At 42.9% G+C, this 15,119-nt stretch overlaps 1 protein-coding gene across 1 annotated transcript in view; it reads left to right on the top strand.

Annotated features, from left to right (window-relative positions):
• Window positions 1–10,556: 10,556 nt before the first annotated feature.
• The window catches only part of MIOS (meiosis regulator for oocyte development), a 40,444-nt gene continuing 35,881 nt past the window's right edge, over window positions 10,557–15,119 (top strand). Inside the window, exon 1 of the mRNA XM_007450790.1 lies at window positions 10,557–10,641. The gene's annotated coding sequence lies outside the window, so the exon portion shown is untranslated. The remainder of the gene's footprint in view (window positions 10,642–15,119) is intronic.

Raw genomic sequence — 15,119 nt, 5'->3', positions numbered from 1 at the left:
ACTTTATTTTTCCCCCAACTGTCCTTTCATACCTATTTTTGAGGGCAGGATTTTCCTTTCCCCTTGGATGAAATTATAGGCAGGTGTCATGAGTCTCTGAATCAGTCTTTGATATAAAAATCACTTCTTTCACATTGAGTCATAAAACTGATGTTTTGGGCTTCCCTGGTGGCGCAGTGGTTGAGAGTCCGCCTGCTGATGCAGGGGACACGGGTTCGTGCCCTGGTCCGGGAAGATCCCACATGCCGTGGAGCGGCTGGGCCCATGAGCCATGGCCGCTGAGCCTGCGTGTCTGGAACCTGTGCTCCACAACGGGAGAGGCCGACAGTGAGAGGCCCGCGTACTGAAAACAAAACAAAACAAAACAAAAAACAAACAAAAAACCCCCCCGATGTTTCAATAATTAAAAAGTCTATTTCCATGTAGCAGCTAAAACTCTGAGCTCCCCAGCTGGGGCTTGCTTCAGGATGGAAGCCTGCAGTGGGAAAGGGGACATGGTCATTTCCATTTCCCCACTTTGTGCCTCTCTGTCTTCCCCAAACTCATGAAGAGCAGTTTCTGACTCTTCAGGCAGAAAGCCTGGAAAGATCTACTTAACTGATTACTACTTTGCTTTGGTTTTGGAAGATATTCACGTGATCCCTTTCTCCACTCTCCAGCTCTCCTGCTTTCGTCAGAGATTCTGCTTCACTGAGGATCCGTTGTCAAGATCTCTTAAACCTGGCAAGGTCTCCTCTCTGGCAGGTGTCAAACACAGTCCTCCTTCACACCAGACATGAAACGCCTCCAAAGTCGATCAGCTGAAGTCGCTTCCCTCCCACCAGAAAGCCCTCTAACTGACTGCTCTAGGCTGCCTCTCTCCCCTTGTGACCCACATTTAGTCTGCAGGGCACGCTTCTGCATCGTTTATCCTGACAAACACTAGGAATGAAGGTTGTTCCCATAGACGCACCTCTCACCTCTCGGCCTTCAGAGTAACTAGCTGGCCTTCTGAGTTTCCAGGCATGGCTCAGACAGCAGTGTGCCACGTTTCCTGCCTGCGTCCCTGTTCCCAGTTGCACAGATCAAGCTCTCCATTGAGAACAGCACTTTTAGACCTCTCCTAGGGGATTAAGAGTGAGACTCCCTGGAAATGAATTTCTCCAAAAAAATCTCCCCCAGACTCTTCATTCCCAACCCCTTTATATCCTTCAGTGTGTTTAAGTCTTCAGGTTACAAAATTTTTCCAGCACTGCATAGGTGTTAGCACTGTGCTAGCACTGCATAGGTGATATCACTTTGGAATGTGAGAATATTCATCACCTATTGTTTTGCTCCAGTCTAGTGATGACAAATCCTATTTTTAACATCCTGTTACATAAACAAATATGCTGTATGAGCATAGCTAAATCCTGAAAGTGAAGCAGAGAAATGAAAACAGTTGTGCATGGTAGAAATATCTGAATTTTAAGACATTTCCTTCAATATTGTTTTTGCAATAATATTTTTAAATTTTGAGTTGGAATGGAAGCATTCATGTGTTTCTTTCATTTTTCATCATGCATTCGTTGTTTTGATTCAACAAATAATGTGGGAAACAATGATAATTGTAATGTGTATCTCACTCTCAAGGAATTCACAGTAGAACCACATGAGTATATTGTAATGTAATCTGCAATAACATTATTATAATATAATATGTAATTATGTGTGTGTATGTGTAAAGAGGCTAAGGGTGTGAGACAGGCACAGTGACAAGTGCCAAGGAGTTCAGAAAGGTAGACATGACCTCCAGTTGTGGGAAACTTTGAGAAACTGAGGGACGTATCTTGAGAAATGGATAGAATTTAATTTTTCTAAGCCATGGAGAAGGATATTCCAGGGAAAAATGGAATAAAGGCATGTTTAGGGAAGTTGCTTTGTAAAAGTAATTGGGAATAATTCAGTAGGGCTGGAGCTAGTATGGGTTAAAAGATCAAGTTGGAAGATATGTTGGGCCAGAATGGGGACAATCTCATGTCTATAACTTCTTTTAATATCCCAGAAGCTTTTGTGTATGTTACATAGAGAGGAATATTCACCATTTATTAACTTATGAATTTTAAAACAATTTATATATACCTCACTTACACAGATAATTCATGAAATATACTAATTTAATAGATTACATTTCTCCAAACTCATAAACATCGTTGCAAACTGAATCCCCCTTTTTAAATGTTTTTCAAGAGAAGACAAAATATACTCAACATTGCAATGACTATAAAGCTGACTGATACAAAATTTACAAAAGGGCTAAAAGTTAGGAAGTAAATTTGTTTCCTCATCATTTCTATCCTGATTCTGATTCTCTTTATGCTTCTGAATTCTTACCTCTTCCGTTTCTTCCTGGGGTTACAATTATACTCAGCTGAGAAAGCCAGGCTTAGTTTTGCAAATAAGTGGCTGATAGTCCGAAATTTTGAACATGAGAATTAAGTCCATTACCCATTTGAAGATTTTATAGTCACACATTGCACATTACATCAGCAACAGTCCAAATTATTGGCTGAGGCCAATCAGATATGCTTTGAGTTTTTGGTGACCTGGTCTTTTCCTCAAAATGACACTGGTTCTGGGCTTCCCTGGTGGCACAGTGGTTGAGAGTCCGCCTGCTGCTGCAGGGAACACGGGTTCGTGCCCCGGTCCGGGAAGATCGCACATGCCGCGGAGCGGCTGGGCCCGTGAGCCATGGCTGCTGAGCCTGCGCGTCCGGAGCCTGTGCTTCGCAACGGGAGAGGCCACAACAGTGAGAGGCCCGCGTACCGCAAAAAAAAAAAAAAAAAAATGACACTGGTTCTGAACTCATTATCTTCATAGTTAGATATATGTCTAACTTGTAGTGTTGGTTCGGGAAATCTTTTTCTCATTTTACTACCAAAAGAAGCCTACTTTTACAACTGCTTTGGGCTTCATTGGGTTCAGGTAATTCTAAAATTAATTTGATCCACTGAAAATACAAATTTTCTTTCTCATCAACCACAAAGACTTAACAGTGTTGACATCTTAACTCCAGGCTGAGGAGTTTGGATCTTGGTCTGTAGGAAACATGAGCCAATGAAGGGTTCTAAATAAGAAAGTCGCTTGAGATGTGCTTCAGGAAGATCAAAGGTTTAGCATAAAAGGGTAGGAACAGGGGAACCAGAGACAAGTTTGGAGACTATTGTCTGGGTGAGCAGTAATTAAGACCAAAATAGACTAGGGCAATGGCTGTGGGAGCAGAGAAATTAGCAGAATTTAGACACCTTATCTGTTTCAAAAGCCCAAATGTGATTTACTCAAATCCCACCCAACAGAAAATTATTTCTCACAGTTTGAATGCTGAAAGTCTTAGATGAGGTCAGCACGGTCGGGTTCTGGTGAGGCCCCTCCTCTGGGTTTCAGTGCCGACTTCTCATCGTGTCCTTACATGGCAGAAAAGGGTTGAGAGGGCTCTTTGGGGTCGCTTTTATAAGGGCACTACTCCCACTCTTGAGGGCTTCACCCTCATGACCTAATTACCTCACAGGGGCCCCAACTTCTAAAATCATCACATGGGGGGTTAGAATTTCAATATATCAATTTGAGGGGGGGAGTACAAACATTTAATCCATAATGCCAAGATATACACTAGTGAAACAGACACCCTGTGAAGAGGCAATGAATGAGCAAAGCAAGAAATATTCCCATCACCCATGGTGCAGTTATCATCCTAAAACTACCCCAGTTGATAGACACTTTGCATTGCTGCTTGAATCTTATTATCTCTGACTTAACTCTGTGGGTATAGGATTATGAAGTTGAAGTGTCTGTCTATCATTATGGAATTAAGCATCCTAATCCCTCCAACAATACTCTTTAATATAATATTCACTGGGTTTTCTGTCATTAAAAAAGTTTTACATTTTTTATCTCAGAAAACAGAAAAGTATAATAAAGAAAATATTGATCACCTTTAAACCTACCCCACAGAGACATCTATTGTTAAAATGTTGGCACAATTCCCTCTAGACTTTAAAAAATAAGGTTAGGATCATTATGTTTATTCCATCTGGTACTACTTTATTCCTATAATAATAAACTGTGAGTGTTTGAAATATTTTTTTCCCCCTGAAACAGAGGTTAGTAAACTAATCCAAACTTCCATCTGTTTCTGTAAATAAATTTTCCTGGAGCACAGCCATGCCCCTTTGTTTATGAACTGTCCATGGCTGCTTTTGTACTAGAACAACAGAATTGAGGAGTTGTGGTAGAGACAGTATAGCCTGCAGAGCTGAACATATTTACTATCTGGTCCTTCACACAATAAAGGATGCCAACCTCTGTTTTAAAAGATAATTTTAATGGCACATAGAATTAGATCAGAGGCTGTTTTATTTGGTAGTGAATGGACCAGTAGTTAGAAGCACAAGGGTAGAGCCAGATTGTCTGGGTTCATATCCTAGCCCCACCACTTAAGAGATATCTTAGGCAATTTATTTAACCTCTTTGTGCCTCAGTTATCTCATCTGTAAAGTGGGGAAATTATCAGCCTCATCCTTATAAGACTGTGGTGAATTCTGTGATGCACCACCCAGATGTCCCCCTTCAGTAATGAGTGATTTATTCCTTCAGCTGCTGGGAGTGTTACCAGCAGCTGGCCCACAGCTGTCAGCCTTCTTTGGGGACTGCCTTGCCAAGAAAACTGCCTCATTCAAAGTCATCCTTTTTCAAGGGACAGCTCACATCATTGACACATCCACATCAGTGAGGTAGTAATAAGGGCCTGGGTCCCTTGTCCCAACTCAAGACAGCTCTGAAGGGCCAGTTCAAATCCAAAGTTTCCCATGGATTGGCTGAGTCCTTTATTGGTATTGAATCATAGCTCGGCTTCTCCCTCTGCCCAATCCTACATCATCTTCCTCTCTTTCACAAGTGTTTATCTCAAGAATACTCTCTAGTAAGTATCCTACAACCTAATCTCCATCTTGGAAGACGGCTCTCAAAGCACCCAATCTGAGACAGAGTGTTAAATGAGCCTATATTGTAAAGTATCTGGCACGTAGTACATGCTATATAATTGTTTGTTATCAAACTCATAAATAATCCACTGGGAGACATTAGAGTGGACATACAAGTTCAAGGAGAAAAAAATAGAATAATATAAAATTCCTACAATTAAAGAATAGCTTATTCACTAAATTTTTAAATGAATGATAGTGAGAAATTTACACTAAGGTATTTAAATTTCATTGGATACATTTAAAGTTCGATACAACCATTTTATTTACAATGTAAACATTAAAAATGTATTAAAAATCATACCCTTGGCAACTTTGTAAATTTACTATGACAGTGTTAGATGTAATCCCCCAAAATGTATGAATAAGTGCATTGTTTTACAAAATTAATTTGGGAGTGTGCTAGAATACTTTTTTTTTATTTTTCCTCTTTTTCTGCGGTCCGCGGGCCTCTCAATGCTGTGGTCTCTCCCGTTGCAGAGCACAGGCTCCGGACGCGCAGGCTCAGCGGCCATGGCTCACGGGCCCAGCCACTCCACGGCACGTGGGAATCTTCCGGGACCGGGGCACGAACCCATGTCCCCTGCATCGGCGGGCGAACTCTCAACCACTGCGCCACCAGGGAAGCCCTAGAATACTTTTTAAAGACCACTATTTTAAGATATCTCAAATCTTCTCATCCTTAACCTTTGTAAAAAGATTACCTAAACCACATCACATGTTCACAGGGCCTTAATTTCCGCTTGGTGTCTAAAGAGTAAAAGTTGCTCTCAGGTACAGATTGATTTTTTTCATGTGAAAATAAAGGGAGTTGGGATTAGCCAGTCACAGACTCCATGGACTATTCCAATAGTTGCTGAATTGCTGCCGAGGGCAGCAGTAAATAAGAAGGAAATTAGCAATCTTCAACTGCTCTCGTTTATTGGTTTAAAACCACAACAAAAAATCCTATACCACAGCATTGATAAAGGAGCTTAAAAAGAAGAGCATCCTGTTAGGGTCACAGAAGTTTAAAAAACAAAACAAACGTTAAGACTAGCAGCTCTGGCATCCGTTACAAAAATGAACGTTTGATAAAGACAGCTAGTGTAACCTCAGACCAGTCTGTTAAATTCCCTGATACGGTTTAATCTTCCAACAAATACAATGTACTCTCCCACTTGGTAAACATTTTTGAATGCGTATTACGTAGTCGGGCGCTACAGGAAATCCAAAGTTCTATAGTAAAAGTTTACTATCCACAAGGAAAATACTGTCTGCCATTTTCCGGACAGCAGGAAGGAAGAAGAGGAAGTCGATGTCAGGCAGCTTCTCTTTTAAGGGACATTCTCCAGTTCTACTCACAAGGAACACGGTTTAGTGAGCATCAGTTTCCAAGTAGAATGAGAAAAGTGTCACTTATTCCTCTGGGGACTTTAGGGTGCAAGGAACTGAAAGCAATGTGAAAAGAGTACACTTTCACAAAAGCTTAGATGGAAAAGGAAGGGGAGAAAAAGATATTAGCTAGTGGGGAGTGTAGAGCAGAGAGAGATATTGCTTTAGGATTTATTCAACAAATTTTTGAGCATACGCTCTGTGCTATGCACTGTTTTAGGTCTTGGAGATTAAGCAGAGAATAAAGCAGACAGAGCCCCTGTCTGTTAGTTAGGGAATAAGCTAAGCCACTATAACAAACAGGTCCGAACAAACAGTAATTTTTAAAAGAAGAGAGTTTATTTTCTCTTGTTTAATTGTCGAAACTCTGTGGCTGATCCAAGGGAGGAGGGAACCTCAGCTCCCCAAATTAGGCTGGGACTTAGACTAATGGAGCAGTTTTGCCTTCCTAAATACGTGGCTTCCCTTTCCAGTCCATGTTTCTTTTTGCCATTTTCCAGACAGCAAGAAGGGAGAAGAGGTAGTAGACAGCAAGCAGCTTCTCTTTTAAGGGACATGATCCAGTTCTACTCACATCTCACTGGTCACAGTTTTGTTTTTTTTTTTAACTTTTTATTTTATATTGGAGTACAATTGATTAACAATGTTGTATTCGTTTCAGGTATACAGCAAAGTGATTCAGTTATTCATATACATGTATCTATTCTTTTTCAAATTCTTTTCCCATTTAGTTTGTTACATAATATTGAGCAGAGTTCTCTGTACTATACAGTAGGTCCTTGTTGTACCCTCTATGCTGTACAGTAGGTCCTAAATATAGCAGTGTGTACGTGTCAATCCCAACCTCCCTAACTATCCCTCCCCCTGGTAACCCCAAGTTCATTCTCCAAATCTGTGAGTCTTTTTCGATATAGCCACGCCTAGCTGAAAGGGAGGCCAAGGAATGGTCATTCCTAACTGGGTCACCGAATGCCTTGCTGACACTTGCGGGTGGAGGTTTAACAGAATGAAAACTGAGGATGTGGATCATATGTTCCAGAAGGGGATGACAACAACAGGCACGTAAAGAGCAGTTTTAATGGAATGGTGGGCATGAAAGTCTGAGTCGACCCAATTCAGGGGAAGACAGGAGGATGTGGGATTAGAGAGAATGAGTATGGCTTTCTCCTTCAAGGAGAAAAATGGGAGTGACTTGAATATATATTGAAGGTAAAGAACCAGTAGAAATGAGGAGATTGAAGACACATGGAAGAGGAGAAAATTGATGGTGCTAGGTCCCAGGAAAAACAGCATATAGGGCCCCTCCTCTTTCTCTATGTCACCAATAAGAAGGTAAAAATGGGAGTGAGTGAAGATGTGAGGGGAAGGAAAGAGAAAATAGTAGGAGACTCTGGGAATTCCTAACTAATAGTTTTAATTTCCTTTCTGAAGTAGGAAGCAACCTCACCTCCTGAGTGTGAGATGTTTCCCTCAGCTTTGTAGGGTAGGAGTGGAGAGGAACGGACTTGTATTGATCTGAGGTTGGGGATTTGGGGCCAGGACCAAAACTATTGAGAAGATTGGCAAGATAGTGTTTGAAGGGATGAATCCTATGGTATCTGCCCTCAGTACTCAGCACCTTCCTAAGCCTCCACTTCTCCAACAGCAGGAGTGAAAAGTAGCCTTAGACCTCCACAGGCAATACTCTCCCCAAACTCATCCTCTTACCCGAACTATGTGCCTTGAAAATCATCAGGACTAAGCTCAGTATGCTGTTTATATCTATCACAAGCCCCAGATCACCCACCTTTAACTGTGAACAGACAAGCACAGATTGCTGGACAACTGAAGAAAGTTTCTATAAGATTTGTAACACCTGTGGCAGCCCCATTCACTCAATTACGGGAGCCAGAAACCTAGAATCCTCTTTCTCCCTGACTCACTTAATCAATCATCAAGCTCTGTTCATCCCAACGTCTAAATATTCCCCAGGTCACACACTTCTCTCCATCCCCACTCTCCATACCACTGGTAGTCTGGGTTACCATCATCTCTCATTTGGATACTTACCTTATCCCATAAAAATTGATTACACCATTCTCCTGGTTAAAAACCTTCAATGACTGCACCAGTGCCTTTAGGAAAAGTCCATACAGACTCACTAACCTGACTTCCAAACGCCTTTCTAATACATCATCTTAATCTGTCCCACCGTTTCTGCACTGCTATATGCTCTTCCTCTGCTCTAGAAGGCTCTTCTCTTCCAAACCCCTCCGACCTGTTCGCATTCCCAGCTATCTCATCTTCATCCTTGTCTCAGCCTAGCAGTCAAGGAAGTATTCCTGACACCCCCCAAACACTAAAGGGGCGCCCCTCCTGCCGAAGCGCTGTTTTAGCCCTAACTAGGCAGCCCTCTAATTGCCTGTTTCCTGCCAGGACCATGTCTTTTTTGCTCACTCCAGTGTCCCCAGCATTACAGCAAGTACACGAGAGGCACTCGAGACATGTTTGTGGAATGAGTAAATGAGTGAATAAATCGTGAACCAAATACCCTGGACTTTCTACTACATAGATGGCCCACAAATAAATTTTTAATGGAAATTTATTTTTTAATATTTATTTATTCGGCTGTGAGGGTGTTAGTTGCTGCACAGGGCATCTTCGTTGGGGCGTGCAGGATCTTAGATGACACAGGCAGGATGTAGTTCCCTGACCGGCAATTCAACTCAGGCCCTCTACATTGGGAGCACAGAGTCTTAACCACTGGACCACCAGGGAAGTACCTTAATGGAAATTTAAACCAATTAAACGAGCTAAAGCATCCAAATCCCTTAAAATTGATAACCCAGCTCTGAGAGGAGTCCGGCTCCACGTGACCAGGATCCCGCCTGGGGACTCAGGGGGCGGGACCTGAGGAGGTGGACCAGGGCTCGTGGACAGCAGGCGGGGCCTGCGGGGCCTCTGGGGCCGTGGCCCCGCCCCAGGGCGGTGCGACTCCGCGGGCGAGCGAGGGGTGGGGCTCGTACCGGGGAACTCCCCTTCCCAGGCCCAAGCAAGCCCGCGCGTCTGCGAGGCGCGGTGGTCGGGTAGTGGCCGCGTCGTGCGGCCGCCATCTTGCCGGCGTGTGTACCACCCCCGTCGGGAGGGGCTGCGACTAGGCCGGAAGCGGCAGTACGAAGGCAGCGTTGCTTCCCAGGTCGGTGAGTGCGGGCTGGGCCGCGTCTCCGCACTCGGGACGGGAGGCCCGAGTCGAGGGCTCGGGAGCTCCAGGACGGCCGCTAGGCGCCCGGGCAAGCCCAGTTGAAAAGCCCAGGCGGGTGCGGACCCCGGGTCCTCCTTGGAGCCGAGACACGGGGAGTCGCGTTCAGCGCTGCGGGATAACCGCGCCGGGCGTCAGGCCGGGCCTGAGAGCTGCGAGCTGCCCGCGGGCTCCGGGACCTCCTTCGGGGTGCTGGGTCCGCGCTGCAACCTCCACCGCGGCCGGATTGTCTAGAACCGCGTCCTCCCCTTGGACGCCAGGTGTCTGGAGCGTGGGAGTCGCCCTTAGATTTCTGCATTACCCGGCAGAGCAGCCAGCCTTGCTCTAGTTGTACTCTAAATAAATACTTCTTAAAGGGCCTGTCACCCGCGTAGCTCTGTCCTCTGCATGTACGAGTAATGAAAATTCCGTAAGAGGATAAAGCTTCTCACAGGAGCCACGGGCATTCCTAAATTACTTAGAAAATGACTGCCTTTGCAGCCTTTTGTTTAACTATATTTTGAGGGAAATTTGGAGATATATAGAGCATCTCCTTGAAGATGGTGATGGTAGAAATTTCTTGAAACTGCTACTGTTGTTATTTGTCATGGTAAGACAAGTGGAAAAGACGACAACACAAAAGGGTGATTGGATACCTTGTACACGTAGTATTATATAGATCTTCACTGTCCAGTAGCCACACAGGATTGAGATGGGCTGAAAGTGTAAAATACATATTGGATTTCCAAGACTTGGTACCACAAAAAAAAGAAAAAAAGTAAATTTCTCATTAATAATTTTACATTGACTACATGTTGAAAGGGTAATATTTTTGAAATGTTAGGTTAAATAATATATATTGCTAAATTAGATTTATTTCTTTTTATTTTTTTTCAGTGTGGCCATTAGAAAATTTTAAGTTATATGGCTTACACTATGTTTCTGTTGGACAGTGCTGTTATAGATGTTCTGGTGAGGAACACAGAATCATCATCATGGCTTTCCTTTGCTTAGAAACCATTGATGGGAAGTGAGTGCTTGTTATACTTGAAGGTGAGCATCTAAATATATGCTGTACTTATTGCACATCCTACCCCTTTTACCGCCAGTTTTTCAGTGTCTCCAGCATTTGAAAACATTAATTTCCAGAGCTGTTTAAGGGAATTGTAGTGATACTGGCGCATTTGTTGATGCATAGAACTCATTTAATTTGATTGTCACAATTCTGTGAGAAGGAGATAGGGTGGGTTCTATCTCCATTTTATAGTCTTGGAGTATTAAGGGGCTTGTTAGGGTCTAGCTGGTAGTGGCTGGAGGTCTTCTGATTCCAGGCTCACTTTTCTTTGCTCTCCACCATATTCCTAGTGGTGTTTGTTCAGGAGCCAGGATCCATCTATATTGTGTTGGATTGTAAAGAAATACAGTTGACTCTTGAGCAGCACAGGTTTGAACTGCATGGGTCTACTTATATGTGGATTTTTTTCAATGGTAAATACCACAGTACTACACAATGCACAGCTGGTTGAATATGAGGATGCAGAACCACAGAGAAGGAGAAACCACTTATACAGAGGACCAACTGTCAGTTACATGTGGACTGCGTTGGAGGGTCTGCGGCCTAACCCCTGAGTTGTTCAAGGGTCAGCTGTATGTTTCTTAAGAGGGTGCTTATAGATGTACCTCTGTATTCAGGGCCAGCCTCATGGTGTGTGAGCCGTGCAGTCACACAAGGCCCATCTTTAGAAGGCCTGGCACTTGGTTTAATGCTCTGCTGTCACAGTATTGAAATTCTTAATAAGTTTTGAAGAAGGGGGCCCTGCAAATGATGTAGCTGATCCTTTCTCTATGCAGTAATCTAGGATGGGAGTAGGGTGGTGTTGGAAAAGAATCAAAACATCTGGTCTTCTCTTTACTCCTATGTGAATTATGCAGGGTTTGCTAGCCTCTTTCTAACTCAAGTTCTGTGATTCTGTATGAGTTACTGTAGTCAGCTTTTGTGGATGGTAATATAAATATGTGCATAATATCAGAAGAAATACGGATGATTCTTCATTGAGTGTCATGTAAATCAAATAGTTTTTAAAATTATAGTAACACTTTCTTTTTTTTTTTAAGATGGATTTTTCCATGTGGCACCCAGTTTTTTTTTAAACCATGGCTCATTTGTGTAAAGAGTGCAGTTGTAGGAAGGAAGCCTGTATAAAAAGTGTGCTTATTTTAGCATTTGTCTTTCAGTGAGATAGGAAGATGGGCCAGATCTAAGGATACCTCCAGTTAAAAGGTTTCCTCTGTTTGCAAGGGCATAAGTATGAATAAAGCCTTATTTGGCAGCACCTGTTCCTTCTATTTGTTGTGTTAGCTACTTCCTGTAGGTGCTTCTTTTCCTTCTCATTCTTAAATTTTTAAATTCTCTTTAAGACTGGACATAACTTCAACACTAGAATGCAGGTTTTATTAGTGTATTAGTTCACTTGGGCTACCATAACAAAATACCATAGACTGGATGGCTTAAACGACAGAAACTTATTTTCTCACAGTTCCGGAGGCTGGAAGTCTGAGATCAGGGTGCCAGTATGGTCTGGTTCTGGTGGTAGCTATCTTCCTAGCTTGCAGACAGCCTCCTCCTCACTGTGTACTCACATGGGGAGAGGGCTCTGGTATCTCTGTATTTTAAGGGCACCAGTTCTGTCAGATCAGGACTTCATCCTTATGACCTCATTTAACCTTAACCTTAATTACCTCCTTAAAGACTCTATCTCCAAGACAGTCACGTGGAGTCATGATTAACACTTCAACATACGAATTTTGGGGGGGGGTCACAGTTCATTCCATAGCAACCGGGGACCTTATTTGTCCCTGTTTACCTCTGTGTGCCCAGCATTTAGAACAGTGTCTAGAACATAGAAGCTGCCCCAAAATGCTTATAGAATAAACCGAAGTCAGTGTATTAAAGTGATCCTCTCAGGGTTGCTCACTGTGGGCCCTTACCCATTATTGGAACCAGTTATGACAGTGGGCACTTTGCTCTTGGCTTGAGCCAACCCCTCCTGGAAAGGGCAGTGGGCGTAAGCATGGGGAGATTAGTGAAATTTGGAGAAAGCAGTGTGAGACGTGTCAGAGGGATGCATTCATTTAACAAGTAATTACTAAGTATCTACTAAGTGCCCAGCACTGTGCTGGGTACTAGAGGATCAAATGGAGAGCAAAAAGGATATTTCACCTGCTCTTAGGGAGTTTATAATCTAGTAGGAGAGATGGAGAGGGTGATTTATTTTTTTGTCGTTTATTTTTTAAATTTTATTTATTTTATTTTTGGCTGTGTTGGGTCTTCGTTGCCACACACGGGCTTCCTCTAGTTGCGGCGAGCGGGGGCTACTCTTCGTTGTGGTGCGTGGGCTTCTCATTGCGGTGGCTTCTCTAGTTGCGGAGCATGGGCTCTAGGCGCGCAGGCTTCAGTAGTTGTGGCTCGCAGGCTCTAGAGCATAGGCTCAGTAGTTGTGGCGCACAGGCTTAGTTGCTCCGCAGTATGTGGGATCTTCCCAGACCAGTGATCAAACCCGTGTCCCCTACATTGGCAGGCGGATTCTTATCCACTGTGCCACCAGGGAAGCCCGAGAGGGTGATTTAAAGGGAAGGAATATTCTCCATCGAGAGTATATATCTAAGTGACCTGATTTAGATTGGGGAGGGGATAGAGTGTGGTTGAAGTCAAGGTTGAGCAGGTTTTAACATGGCCGAGAAGGGAGGGAAGAATGCTCCAACCAGAGGGAATGGCATTTGCAAAGGTGTGGTGATGGGTGGAGGATTACATTCTAGGCAGTGAAAAGGACAGTATAGCTAGAACACAGTTAGCAGGGAGGAGGACAGGGTGCATTGAGGCTGCATCATTTAGGGTTTTGTAGGTTTTGTCGAAGAATGAGAACTCTGCTAACAGCAGTTGGAAACCATGAGAGGGTTTTAAGCAGGAGTTCGATAACCTGGATAAGTTTGTGTTTTAAAAAGATCACTTTGATTTCATAAAGGCCAGAGTGGGAAGATGAATAAAAGAACTGATGAACCAGCACCACGGGCCAGACATGTTGTCTACCTTAAGTTTTTAGGAAGTCAGTCTGCAGAACTGTGAGACTCTGCAGCCTGAGTGGAAGAAAGAAGACAGTTGAGCTAGTCGGGGAAGGCAAAAGTGGCAAGGAAATGAAGAAATTGAGGGTGCTAGTAAGAGTATAATTGAAATGATTGATCTTGGACTTCAGAACTATTAAGGAAGGAAATAAGGCAGTATGAGAATTCTTAGAGGCTTTTCCCAGTCATCTAAATTTTATGAGTCTATTGAAATTCTAGACTAATAATTCCTGACTGAAACTTTTACAAGATCAAAACATATGTCTGAGCTGAATTTATTTAGAATATCTTTATTAGGAGTCTGTGCCAGGCTCTGCATCTGGTACAGGCTATAGAGAGATGAATGAACCATAACTTCACTCTTTAAGAATTGACAGCATGGATGTACAGATACGAGTTGCCATGAAGGTTATGAGTATCTTTGTTCTTTTTTTTTTTATAAATTTATTTATTTTATTTATTTATTTTTGGCTGTGTTGGGTTTTCGTTGCTGGGCACAGGCTTTCTCTAGTTGCAGAGAGCGGGGGCTACTCTGCATTGTGGTGCACGGGCTTCTCATTGCAGTGGCTTCTCTTGTTGTGGAGCACGGGCTCTAGGCACGCGGGCTTCAGTAGTTGTGGTACGTGGGCTCAGTAGTTGTGGCTCGTGGGCTCTAGAGCTCAGGCTCAGTAGTTGCAGCGCACGGGCTTAGTTGCTCCGCGGCATGTGGGATCTTCCTGGTCCAGGGCTCGAACCCGTGTCCCCTGCACTGGCAGGCAGATTCTTAACCACTGCGCCACCAAGGAAGCCCTTTTTGTTCATTTTTAATCCAGACTGTTACCTCTAGCCAGACTTGCTTAAAAACAGAAATGTACATTTTTGTAAGTAGCTTTTATTATTAAACTACCATTTTTAGCATAACTATCTTTAGTGCTTATGTGCTTAAACTACTACTAGCATATTTATCTTTTCAAAATTTGTTTCAAATACCTATTCGAAGTTTATAGAATTGAAAACTGAAAAAGCCTCTAATGCTCACTTAGTTCAGTTTCCCAAAGTGCAGTGTGTCCTACTGGTCATAAACAGGATGATTTTAGGTAACACAGTCAAGCATTTTTAATAGTTATATATTTATTTAAGTATGTTAGAAAAAAATATATTTAGCATATTGTACCCATGACTCATGGACCTTATGATGAAATTAAAATTGATTTTCAGATTTTAAAAATGAGTCAGTTTAAATAAAAATATTAAATAATGGCACAGGTGGTACATGAATAACTGAAATTTGGGAAACATTAGTCTAAACCATTTCTTACGTTGTACAGATGAGAAAATAAAAGGACCCCCAAACACAAAGGCCTTTTAGAGGTATACAGCTAGCATATGTCAGAGCTGGGAGTTGAACTCAACTCCGCTCAATACATTCCTGC

The sequence above is a fragment of the Lipotes vexillifer genome, unplaced genomic scaffold, assembly GCF_000442215.2.
Source record: "Lipotes vexillifer unplaced genomic scaffold, Lipotes_vexillifer_v1.1 scaffold107, whole genome shotgun sequence".
Lineage (NCBI taxonomy): Eukaryota > Metazoa > Chordata > Mammalia > Artiodactyla > Lipotidae > Lipotes > Lipotes vexillifer.
This window is presented reverse-complemented; position numbering and strand designations above follow the sequence as displayed.